Source organism: Ranitomeya imitator, chromosome 6 (genome assembly GCF_032444005.1).
Source record: "Ranitomeya imitator isolate aRanImi1 chromosome 6, aRanImi1.pri, whole genome shotgun sequence".
In the NCBI taxonomy this organism is placed as follows: domain Eukaryota; kingdom Metazoa; phylum Chordata; class Amphibia; order Anura; family Dendrobatidae; genus Ranitomeya; species Ranitomeya imitator.
The window spans coordinates 129,288,943-129,301,140 of NC_091287.1; the positions used below are offsets into that span (position 1 = coordinate 129,288,943).

The window sequence follows — 12,198 nt, forward strand, 5'->3', positions numbered from 1 at the left end:
CCCCGGTCGTCCCATTGTCTCCAGTATTGGTAGCCTATGTGAAAAAGCTTGCAACTACATAGACTTCTTTTTACAGCCCATTGCAACATCACTACCATCATATGTCAAGGATTCCGCTCACTTCATCGAAGTGATTCGTGACATCAGTCTACCCACCGACTTCTATTTGGTCACATGTGATGTGGAATCCTTATACTCTAACATCAGGCATACGGATGGTCTTAATGCGCTTTTCTTTTTTCTGTCCAAAAGGGAACAGGAAGATACCCAACATCATATGTTCCTTCTCGAACTTTTGAAATTTGTGTTACACCATAATTTTTTCCTTTTTGATCGTACTTTTTACCTCCAAGTATCTGGTGTGGCTATGGGGGCTAAATGTGCGCCAGCCTATGCGAACATTTTCTTAGGCTGGTGGGAGGAGACGGTGGTATACCCGTCTTCAATGTTCCAAGAAAAAGTGCGTCACTGGCATCGTTACATTGACGACGTGTTCTTTCTGTGGTTGGGCACTGAGGCCGAGTGTGTACAGTTTCTGCAGGATTTGAATACCAATACCCTTAACATTCTGCTTACACATTCTATGTCCACAGTGTCTGCTACATACCTGGACTTGAAGATCTCTGTTGAGGGTCATCGGCTGATTACGGACCTTTTTCGCAAGGCCACGGCCACCAACTCCCTGCTTGAGTTCAATAGCTTTCACCCTCTCCACACGAAGGTGGGTGTACCTATCAGTCAATTCCTGCGGGTGAGGCGTAATTGCACCCATGATGCCGATTTTATAACACAGGCTCATGATCTTACAAGACGCTTCAAGCAGAGAGGGTATCCAAAGCGAGTGATTTCATCGGCCTTCCAGAGAGCACGACGGGAGGACCAAACATCACTACTGACCTCTAGACCTCGAAACCCTGATCATACCACTCGATTCATTACGGACTATAACAATAGCTGGCACCAGGTAAAGAACATCATTAATCGACATTGGTCTATTCTTAGGACTGATGCCCAGACCGCAGAAGTTACGAGCGATAGACCGTTACTTGTGACAAGACGGGCCCCAAATTTGCGTGATCTGCTTACGGCTAGCCATTTTTCTAGGCCCACAGTTAGATTAAATAGGGGGGTTGTACTCAAGGGGTCCTTTCCTTGTGGTGGGTGCAACGTTTGTGTTTTTATGACACCCACTAAAAATACCTTTTTCAACCCGGTAGATTCTACTCTCCACTCCCTCAAGCATTATATTAACTGCAGGACAAAGGATGTCGTTTATGTCATCATCTGCCCTTGTGGTAAACCTTATGTGGGCCAAACTTCTCAGGAATTAAGAAAGAGAATACAGAAACACATGTCTACCATCCATTTGGCGGCCACAGATCAACGCAAGGGTAAGCCTCTCACCCCGGTTGCTGCACACTTTTTGGCAGCCCATGGGTGTTCTACTTCTAACACTAGTGTTGTAGGCCTACAGAAGGTCCTTTATGGGGGTAGGGGTGGAAATCCACACAAGCTACTGCTTCGGATTGAATCTAGGTGGATTTTCAATCTTAGATCTATGGCGCCACAGGGCCTTAATGAAGAGCTCTTATTTACAGGGTTCTTGGGCTGAGATAGGGGGCTAGTTTTTGGGTCCTCATGGGTCTTTTACAATTCATGTTGACCCCTATGTACAAGAGTACTTTACTCTTATGCCATGGTACTCATTTATTCATCTTTTCAGGGCCAACTTTTGCTAGGCTTTGTACTAAGGCGCCATTGGCTTCGTATATCATCGGACTACATCACCTTGAGGTTTCCATCGGTCGTCGCCTACATTTGAGCCTATCTAGCTCCATCATATTCTTGGATCTCGGTGGGACATGGACCTTGCACAAGATTGATTATCAACATGCTAACAGGCTCAGCTCTGTCCCACATCCTTCAAGTGAAAACTCCTAGCTTTGGTTGATTCGTGTAATTTTCCCTTGGACTTTGGATGGATCTTATGGCCTCCTCTATACTTACATCGGCTGACAGGACTTTTACAGTTGGACCGTCACTATGCAATTACTTGTATTTCTGGGCTTCTGTGGAATATGGACCGTGACAAGGACAAATTGTTGATATTACTTCATACTGACTCCACTATATGCACATTATTTATCTAATAATAATAATAAATACTATTGTATCTGGACCTAGCTATTAATTATCTATTTGTTCTGGTATCCGGCTATCAGTCAGTTGACCATCTACCTGCACCGGACATTTTTTATCCTATTGTCCGGTCCCTAGTTATTAGGTCCTGAGTCAGTTTTTGGGACCCTATATTCTGGTGCAGTTATTTCTGTCACCCTTTACCTCTATATATAGTGTATGCATTATAATATAATTATATGAATAGCCTTTCCGTATATGGATCCCCCATTCTCTGACTATTATTATTATTGTACTTTTTCATTGTTTATGGTTTTACTTTCTTTCTATTGGCGCTATTATTGATATACCTGTAATACTGTACCATCTATTATTACGCCCTTTGTGGCTGTACATCCTGCTATTATTTGAGGTGGTACATGGCATGACATTTCTTTTTACACCACATGCCTTTTCATACTCATGCCTATGTCCCATGCCTGAAGGCACAATGGTCCCCTTAGTCTAGTCATACATTGGTTTTTCTAAGTGTTCTGTGTCTCCTCTCTCCCACGCGAGTTATACTTGACTGCCCTTGTTTTCCATTGAGCACGGCGGACACTATATTTGTCTACACGCCGGCCTATGGTGTTTCCAGCGACGCGTGCGCGGTACGTTCTCCTATGTGTATTCGTTGCGCATGTGCAATGGCACCATGACAACGATATACACTTCCGGCTATAGCCACTTCCTGTTTTCCTCCATGCGGCGGCTGCGACTGACGTTCTTACCCGGCTCTGCACACCGGTGTGTATTTACTTTACAATTATCTACTTGTATATATACCTCCTCAAACGGCCGACTATCTACTTCCCCTGACGAAGCTGCGTCCTGCAGCGATACGCGTGGGGCTCTTGCCTCACCCCTCACTTGGCTTTGCGTCCCATTTACTTCGGGTCACTGACTTGAGCTGCTTACACTGACGCTACCTTTTCCATCTTCTCCGGTAGTATCAGTTGCCTTACAGATTGACCTTATTCGGGTTTACTCTCTGTTAGCTGCATATTATCATGGGTACCTCATGATTTTTACTGGTATGGTACCAATTATATATGCACATGCCTTTCATCTGTTATGGCATTATTTATATGTGCACTCCTTTGCTAATAATTTTTTGGAATATTTGAAGCATACTGTGTACCGTTACTTTTTTCAGCTGTGTCATCGGGTCAGTTAGACCTTTGGGTTACATATTTCGTTAGCCCTTTTCTGTACTATACATCCTGTACTAGGGACATCATATGTTGCCATATCTAGCCATTCATATTACTGTTTTTGGTATTTTGTTTCACTATGCCATATCTTGTACTATTGTATAGGGGTGGGGCTTTTTGGTCCTATATTTAGGCCTATTTTAAATGGTTTTATTTTGTGTTTGCTGTTTTTTGAGGTGCTATTAAAGTTTATATATTGATCTTTGTACATTTTGGGAGTGCATACCATTCTTTTGGTCTTGTCTTTTTCTCTCTGTGCCTTGTCTAGACTACTTTACAGACCAGGTTTTGCACCCTATTTTTTGATTTGTGCAGGGGTGCACCCCTTATACATATATATTTATTAGTCTTGTCTTTACCCTGTTTAGGGGTTCTTTCCAAGGGGTTGCACACGCGTATTTTAGCGTTATCTGCTGACTCATTGTATTTAATAGTTTGTATTGTTACGATTTTTAGCATTTGGTGTGCAGTTATGGATTGGGACGCCAGGGAAGCTGCGTGGCTAGCACAGTCCACCAGTATATTCCATACAGTGGAGCCTTCTGCTCCAGACTCGGATTTTTCAGCACTATGTACGGAACTCACAAAGGCCCACAAAACCGGGGTCAAACTCTGGTGGAATATGAGAGGCCTAGAGGAATATTCTAAGGCTGGGTTTGTACATAGGGGCTTACGCATTTCTATTTTCCCGGCATGGGAACCATCAGCCGCATTTCAGAAGATCTGGGAACAAGGCCTTACACGTTGCTCGAACATTCTTATTGCCCTTTTAATTGAGCACGATAGGGAGCTGTTTTCTTCCACCAAAACCCATATTAAGGATTTGGAAACTAAACTACATAAATTTGAAGACACGCAAGTGGGGGCTTTTAAAATCAGGCTCAAAGAGACACTTGACAAATATGAGACTGAGGTCATCTCTGGGAAACGCAAGAAATTCCAACGGGATAAAATGGACTATGAACATCAGCAGGTGTATAGATGGAGGCATAGAGGCAATGCCAGAACTGGTCCCACATCTGCTAATAGCAACTCCCATCTCCCTACCAACACTGAACCCTCCCTCAGAGGGGCCAGCTCGAGTGATTTTTTGTCCTCCACGGGGAGCGAGCTCGACCACGGACCAGACGTAGCAGGAGAAAGAAGACCTCCCACAAGAAAACGATTCGCACAGTACCGGGGGAGGACATCACCATACCGGCACAAGTACCCCACTCGACGCAAGTAGATGATTTGGAGATCCGGGACATCCCTATGCCAGAACCTGAGGTACAACATAATGTTTTGCAGGTTATTAATCTATCTGATTATCCCTTGTCACAGGTGGAACTGTCAGTACTCCGTAGGGGTCTGACGTTTGTCCCTACACATAGGGTAGATAAATTCACCCTAATTAAAGATTTGTATCTTTTCTGCAGGAACATCACCTTTCAAGTGATGTACAAAAGACCTAGTATTCTGCACAATATTCCTCAGGATGAACGTCAGGTCTTTCAGGATCTGGTCGATCTACTGGAGGAAAACCAACCTACGTCCCGTAACAACAGATTTCCCTACAGAAATAAATCATCTAGGACGCCTTCCTTTTCCTTGGTTCCTGCTGTGAAGATTTTTTATGAGTTGGTCAAACGTGATATTGTGGCTATGTCTCCTCAGGTGAGCACACCCCCTAACCTTTCCCTTGCAGAAAATCGCGCCATCTCCGCCCTGAGGAATAATGGGGCCTTTATTATTAAGGAAGCGGACAAGGGGGGCAATGTCGTCCTGTGGCCCACCCACATGTACCTGGAGGAGGCTAGTAGGCAACTGAACAACAGACAGTTTTATAACAGATTACCATCAGATCCTACAAAGGTATTCTTGTCTAAATATCAAACCTTACTTTGTAGAGCCAACGAGCTGGATATTATCACTCCCAATGAAAAACGATACATGTGGGTGGAGGATCCTATCATCGCAACATTTTATATGCTTCCAAAAATCCACAAGGACGACACACAGCCCCCCGGTCGTCCCATTGTCTCCAGTATTGGTAGCCTATGTGAAAAAGCTTGCAACTACATAGACTTCTTTTTACAGCCCATTGCAACATCACTACCATCATATGTCAAGGATTCCGCTCACTTCATCGAAGTGATTCGTGACATCAGTCTACCCACCGACTTCTATTTGGTCACATGTGATGTGGAATCCTTATACTCTAACATCAGGCATACGGATGGTCTTAATGCGCTTTTCTTTTTTCTGTCCAAAAGGGAACAGGAAGATACCCAACATCATATGTTCCTTCTCGAACTTTTGAAATTTGTGTTACACCATAATTTTTTCCTTTTTGATCGTACTTTTTACCTCCAAGAATCTGGTGTGGCTATGGGGGCTAAATGTGCGCCAGCCTATGCGAACATTTTCTTAGGCTGGTGGGAGGAGACGGTGGTATACCCGTCTTCAATGTTCCAAGAAAAAGTGCGTCACTGGCATCGTTACATTGACGACGTGTTCTTTCTGTGGTTGGGCACTGAGGCCGAGTGTGTACAGTTTCTGCAGGATTTGAATACCAATACCCTTAACATTCTGCTTACACATTCTATGTCCACAGTGTCTGCTACATACCTGGACTTGAAGATCTCTGTTGAGGGTCATCGGCTGATTACGGACCTTTTTCGCAAGGCCACGGCCACCAACTCCCTGCTTGAGTTCAATAGCTTTCACCCTCTCCACACGAAGGTGGGTGTACCTATCAGTCAATTCCTGCGGGTGAGGCGTAATTGCACCCATGATGCCGATTTTATAACACAGGCTCATGATCTTACAAGACGCTTCAAGCAGAGAGGGTATCCAAAGCGAGTGATTTCATCGGCCTTCCAGAGAGCACGACGGGAGGACCAAACATCACTACTGACCTCTAGACCTCGAAACCCTGATCATACCACTCGATTCATTACGGACTATAACAATAGCTGGCACCAGGTAAAGAACATCATTAATCGACATTGGTCTATTCTTAGGACTGATGCCCAGACCGCAGAAGTTACGAGCGATAGACCGTTACTTGTGACAAGACGGGCCCCAAATTTGCGTGATCTGCTTACGTCTAGCCATTTTTCTAGGCCCACAGTTAGATTAAATAGGGGGGTTGTACTCAAGGGGTCCTTTCCTTGTGGTGGGTGCAACGTTTGTGTTTTTATGACACCCACTAAAAATACCTTTTTCAACCCGGTAGATTCTACTCTCCACTCCCTCAAGCATTATATTAACTGCAGGACAAAGGATGTCGTTTATGTCATCATCTGCCCTTGTGGTAAACCTTATGTGGGCCAAACTTCTCAGGAATTAAGAAAGAGAATACAGAAACACATGTCTACCATCCATTTGGCGGCCACAGATCAACGCAAGGGTAAGCCTCTCACCCCGGTTGCTGCACACTTTTTGGCAGCCCATGGGTGTTCTACTTCTAACACTAGTGTTGTAGGCCTACAGAAGGTCCTTTATGGGGGTAGGGGTGGAAATCCACACAAGCTACTGCTTCGGATTGAATCTAGGTGGATTTTCAATCTTAGATCTATGGCGCCACAGGGCCTTAATGAAGAGCTCTTATTTACAGGGTTCTTGGGCTGAGATAGGGGGCTAGTTTTTGGGTCCTCATGGGTCTTTTACAATTCATGTTGACCCCTATGTACAAGAGTACTTTACTCTTATGCCATGGTACTCATTTATTCATCTTTTCAGGGCCAACTTTTGCTAGGCTTTGTACCTAGGCGCCATTGGCTTCGTATATCATCGGACTACATCACCTTGAGGTTTCCATCGGTCGTCGCCTACATTTGAGCCTATCTAGCTCCATCATATTCTTGGATCTCGGTGGGACATGGACCTTGCACAAGATTGATTATCAACATGCTAACAGGCTCAGCTCTGTCCCACATCCTTCAAGTGAAAACTCCTAGCTTTGGTTGATTCGTGTAATTTTCCCTTGGACTTTGGATGGATCTTATGGCCTCCTCTATACTTACATCGGCTGACAGGACTTTTACAGTTGGACCGTCACTATGCAATTACTTGTATTTCTGGGCTTCTGTGGAATATGGACCGTGACAAGGACAAATTGTTGATATTACTTCATACTGACTCCACTATATGCACATTATTTATCTAATAATAATAATAAATACTATTGTATCTGGACCTAGCTATTAATTATCTATTTGTTCTGGTATCCGGCTATCAGTCAGTTGACCATCTACCTGCACCGGACATTTTTTATCCTATTGTCCGATCCCTAGTTATTAGGTCCTGAGTCAGTTTTTGGGACCCTATATTCTGGTGCAGTTATTTCTGTCACCCTTTACCTCTATATATAGTGTACGCATTATAATATAATTATATGAATAGCATTTCCGTATATGGATCCCCCATTCTCTGACTATTATTATTATTATTATTGTACTTTTTCATTGTTTATGGTTTTACTTTCTTTCTATTGGCGCTATTATTGATATACCTGTAATACTGTACCATCTATTATTACGCCCTTTGTGGCTGTACATCCTGCTATTATTTGAGGTGGTACATGGCATGACATTTCTTTTTACACCACATGCCTTTTCATACTCATGCCTATGTCCCATGCCTGAAGGCACAATGGTCCCCTTAGTCTAGTCATACATTGGTTTTTCTAAGTGTTCTGTGTCTCCTCTCTCCCACGCGAGTTATACTTGACTGCCCTTGTTTTCCATTGAGCACGGCGGACACTATATTTGTCTACACGCCGGCCTATGGTGTTTCCAGCGACGCGTGCGCGGTACGTTCTCCTATGTGCATTCGTTGCGCATGTGCAATGGCACCATGACAACGATATACACTTCCGGCTATAGCCACTTCCTGTTTTCCTCCATGCGGCGGCTGCGACTGACATTCTTACCCGGCTCTGCACACCGGTGTGTATTTACTTTACAATTATCTACTTGTATATATACCTCCTCAAACGGCCGACTATCTACTTCCCCTGACGAAGCTGCGTCCTGCAGCGATACGCGTGGGGCTCTTGCCTCACCCCTCACTTGGCTTTGCGTCCCATTTACTTCGGGTCACTGACTTGAGCTGCTTACACTGACGCTACCTTTTCCATCTTCTCCGGTAGTATCAGTTGCCTTACAGATTGACCTTATTCGGGTTTACTCTCTGTTAGCTGCATATTATCATGGGTACCTCATGATTTTTACTGGTATGGTACCAATTATATATGCACATGCCTTTCATCTGTTATGGCATTATTTATATGTGCACTCCTTTGCTAATAATTTTTTGGAATATTTGAAGCATACTGTGTACCGTTACTTTTTTCAGCTGTGTCATCGGGTCAGTTAGACCTTTGGGTTACATATTTCGTTAGCCCTTTTCTGTACTATACATCCTGTACTAGGGACATCATATGTTGCCATATCTAGCCATTCATATTACTGTTTTTGGTAATTTGTTTCACTATGCCATATCTTGTACTATTGTATAGGGGTGGGGCTTTTTGGTCCTATATTTAGGCCTATTTTAAATGGTTTTATTTTGTGTTTGCTGTTTTTTGAGGTGCTATTAAAGTTTATATATTGATCTTTGTACATTTTGGGAGTGCATACCATTCTTTTGGTCTTGTCTTTTTCTCTCTGTGCCTTGTCATTAATCTCAATTCCGTGACCCTAGTCTTATACTTACCAGCCGCTGTCTTCAGCTCTTCCCGGCGCCACTATCTTGTGATCGCAACTTCGAACTGACCGGAAGTCAGAGGTCACAAGTTCTCAATGGAAGTCTATGAGAGCCCCTTTCTGGCTTCATCTTGGCTCCCAGAGACTTACATTGAGTTGTGGCTTTCAGATAACTTAGCAAACACTGGGGCGATCCGATAAGTCACAAACTACTGGAGACCGACCAGAGTAGCCCTAGAATAGATAAAGATGGTGGCCAGTAAGTATAATACTAGGTGCAGGGAACTTAGGTTAGTGTTAGTGGCACCATTCCAGCAGAGAAATAAAAATAAATGCTGAATTGGTGCTTAAAGACAAATAACTGTCTAAAAACCATATAGGAAAGCTGGAAATGTATTTTGTGAGATATATTTAGTAAAATCACCAGATCAGACTCTATAATAAAGTCATCTTATAGAGGCAAATCAATGAGTCCATTAGATCTTTTTCAGCACACGACAGAAGGGCTTTCGCAAGCACCATGAGCTAGTTCACAAGAATATGGAACCAGTCACAATAGAAATGCACTTTCACATTGCCTTTCTCTTATCAGTTCTGCTGTACAAGCTAAACAGTTCTTGTCTGTCAAAGTAAAGTAGCATAGGAATACATACTAGAACGCATGTCATATAAAGCCGCCAGTAAGGAAACTATGTCCCCCAAGGCTCCCTGAACAAATGCAATAAAAATGTACAAAATGTAGTAAGCAAAAAAATCCATATTCCAGAGGCAATTCTATCCCTGGAAATAGCAGAGTGTGAGAGCGCTAGTGAACATGTAAACTTCTAGTATTATACTAGGTGACAACCTAACCACTGATAACATACAGTTAGTAGGGAGCCTTTACATTCTGAGCACTGTGAGTCTTAAAAAGGAATCACCAGAAAATGTAAAATTGTTTATATCAGGTTTTCGTGTTACATCTCCTTTCGTGTCGCCCGTGGCCTGAGCGCACATCGGGTTTGCGCTGCGGCTCCCCGGACGGCTGTGTGGGCGGACCGCGTTGTCATGGAGGTGGGCGGAGATGACGTTTGTCCTCCCGCCCATGTGCCGTGACGCGCGGCTCGCCCAGCTGTCCGAGGGTTCTCGCATCATCCCGTACTGTGCGCCGATTGGCTCACCGGCGCTCTGCCTTCCCATATATACCCCAGCCTGTATTTTTAATGGCCACGCCTCCTGACGAAGCCATCTAGGTGAAACGCGCGTTGAGGCTTCCCTCCCTGCCTGCAGTTCCTGGGCCTTGATTGCTATCATGTCGCAAGGTAACGGTTTATTTATCTAATATATTCCTTACATGCCTACTCACGCTGCCTTCACTTCGTCTCATATTCACTGCTACCCTGGATATTTCCTGTGGATCACCTGCAGTTGCACTATCTAGTATCCTTTAGTGCACATATGAGACTGCTTTACTTATGCATGATTTATTAGTCCCCGGTCTGCAGTTAGGATAGGGTGCTCAATCTTGCCCTTCATGTTACCTTCAGCATTGTATTTTGCCATCTAGTACATGCTTTCTTTTAGCTGCTTCTTTCATGTTGCCCCTTTTTTGTCTTTGTACTGACATTCTCTATCATTATTCTGTGTATATTTGATACTTTAATAAAGATTATTGTCTTATATTTTTCTTTTGTACCTCTATTTCTATTTGCCCAGACCTACGGTTAACCACCTTTCCCTATATTATCTATATTGGATTTAGGGTTTATTTGAGGGTCTGGTGCGATTTCTTTCTTGGTTTATTTAGTTTTGGCTTAGAGGTATGCCCCCTGTTGGCCGTGAGGGCACTGCTATGTAGGTGTTTTTTTCGTGTTACATCTGTTTAAAAACAAATTGGCATTTTTTTTTATATCATGGTCTTTATGAAAAAAAGCATAATAAAATCAAATTAGTAATCTTACAATTTTCACACTGGCCCCTGGGGCATTGTTATACTTCTTGTCCCTTTAGTAAGAGTCTGCAGCAGTTTCCTTATCATCAGAAGCAGCATGTGACGCCAAGCCGTGAGTGACGCCAAGCCGTGAGTCAGAATAGTCAAGGAGTCCTAGGTCAGAAGCCAGGAAGGTAAGTCATAAACAGAAGAAAGAGACAAAAGCGTGGTCATGTAGCGTTCCAAGGTCAGAGTACCGGGAAGATAGCGGATCAGAGCAGAAGGGGTTAAACAGATGGATGGTCAAATTGAAGTCCAAGGTCAGGCAACAAAAGATCAAGCATACAGAACTCAAGGCACATGGAGCACAAACCTCCTAGATGAATGTATGTCTGGCAGAGGTCTGGGAGAAGCAGCTCAGTTAAGTAGCATGGCAATCACCTGGAATAATGAACACTTGGAGACAGCTGACACCTCCCAGTCTCAGATTGGATAATCGAGCTGTCAATCCACACACTGACAGATCAGCATGCCCCTGTACCAGATAAAATGGCTGAGCTGTCAATCAAAGTACTGACAGCTTCAGCACCCCCCTGTACCAGAAAGGACAACCGCGCAGTCAGTAACTGCATCTCAGACACATTGAGGGGTGGAACCATGACACAGCATGACAATATCACCTGTACCCACAACTGAAAACACGGGATCCACCATTCACATTAGGTGAAGTCATTGCTGCTAACTAGTGATGAGCGAAGTGCTGGGATAAGGTGTTATCCGAGCATGCTCATGTGCTAACCAAGTGTCCTCAACGTGCTCAAAACATATGTTCGAGTCTCCGCGGCTGCATGTCTCGAGGTTGTTAGATAGGCAACCCCTGCTGGTGTTGTGGCGAACAGCCGAGTGACATGCAGCCGCGGGTACTTGGACATATTTTTAAAGCACACAGTGGACACTCGGTTAGCACACGAGCATGTTCGGATAACACCTTATCCCAGCACTTTGCTCATCACTACTGCTAATACAGTATATATGAGGATTTCCTAAAAGAGCAGAGTCTAAAATTGCAAAATTTCTAAATTTTCTTTTTAAGAAATATTGTGATCTAGAAAAAAACACGGATTACCAAACATTTATAAAAAAAAAATACATTGAACAGAAAGATCTTGATTTAAACAATAGGTCATTTTCTAATGACACATTC

The 12,198-nt window shown here is 43.6% G+C and overlaps 1 protein-coding gene across 1 annotated transcript in view; it reads right to left on the minus strand.

Moving 5' to 3' along the window:
• Positions 1-12,198, minus strand: part of TMEM108 (transmembrane protein 108) — a 268,881-nt gene that overhangs the window by 211,094 nt on the left and 45,589 nt on the right. The gene's annotated exons all lie outside the window — the stretch shown is intronic.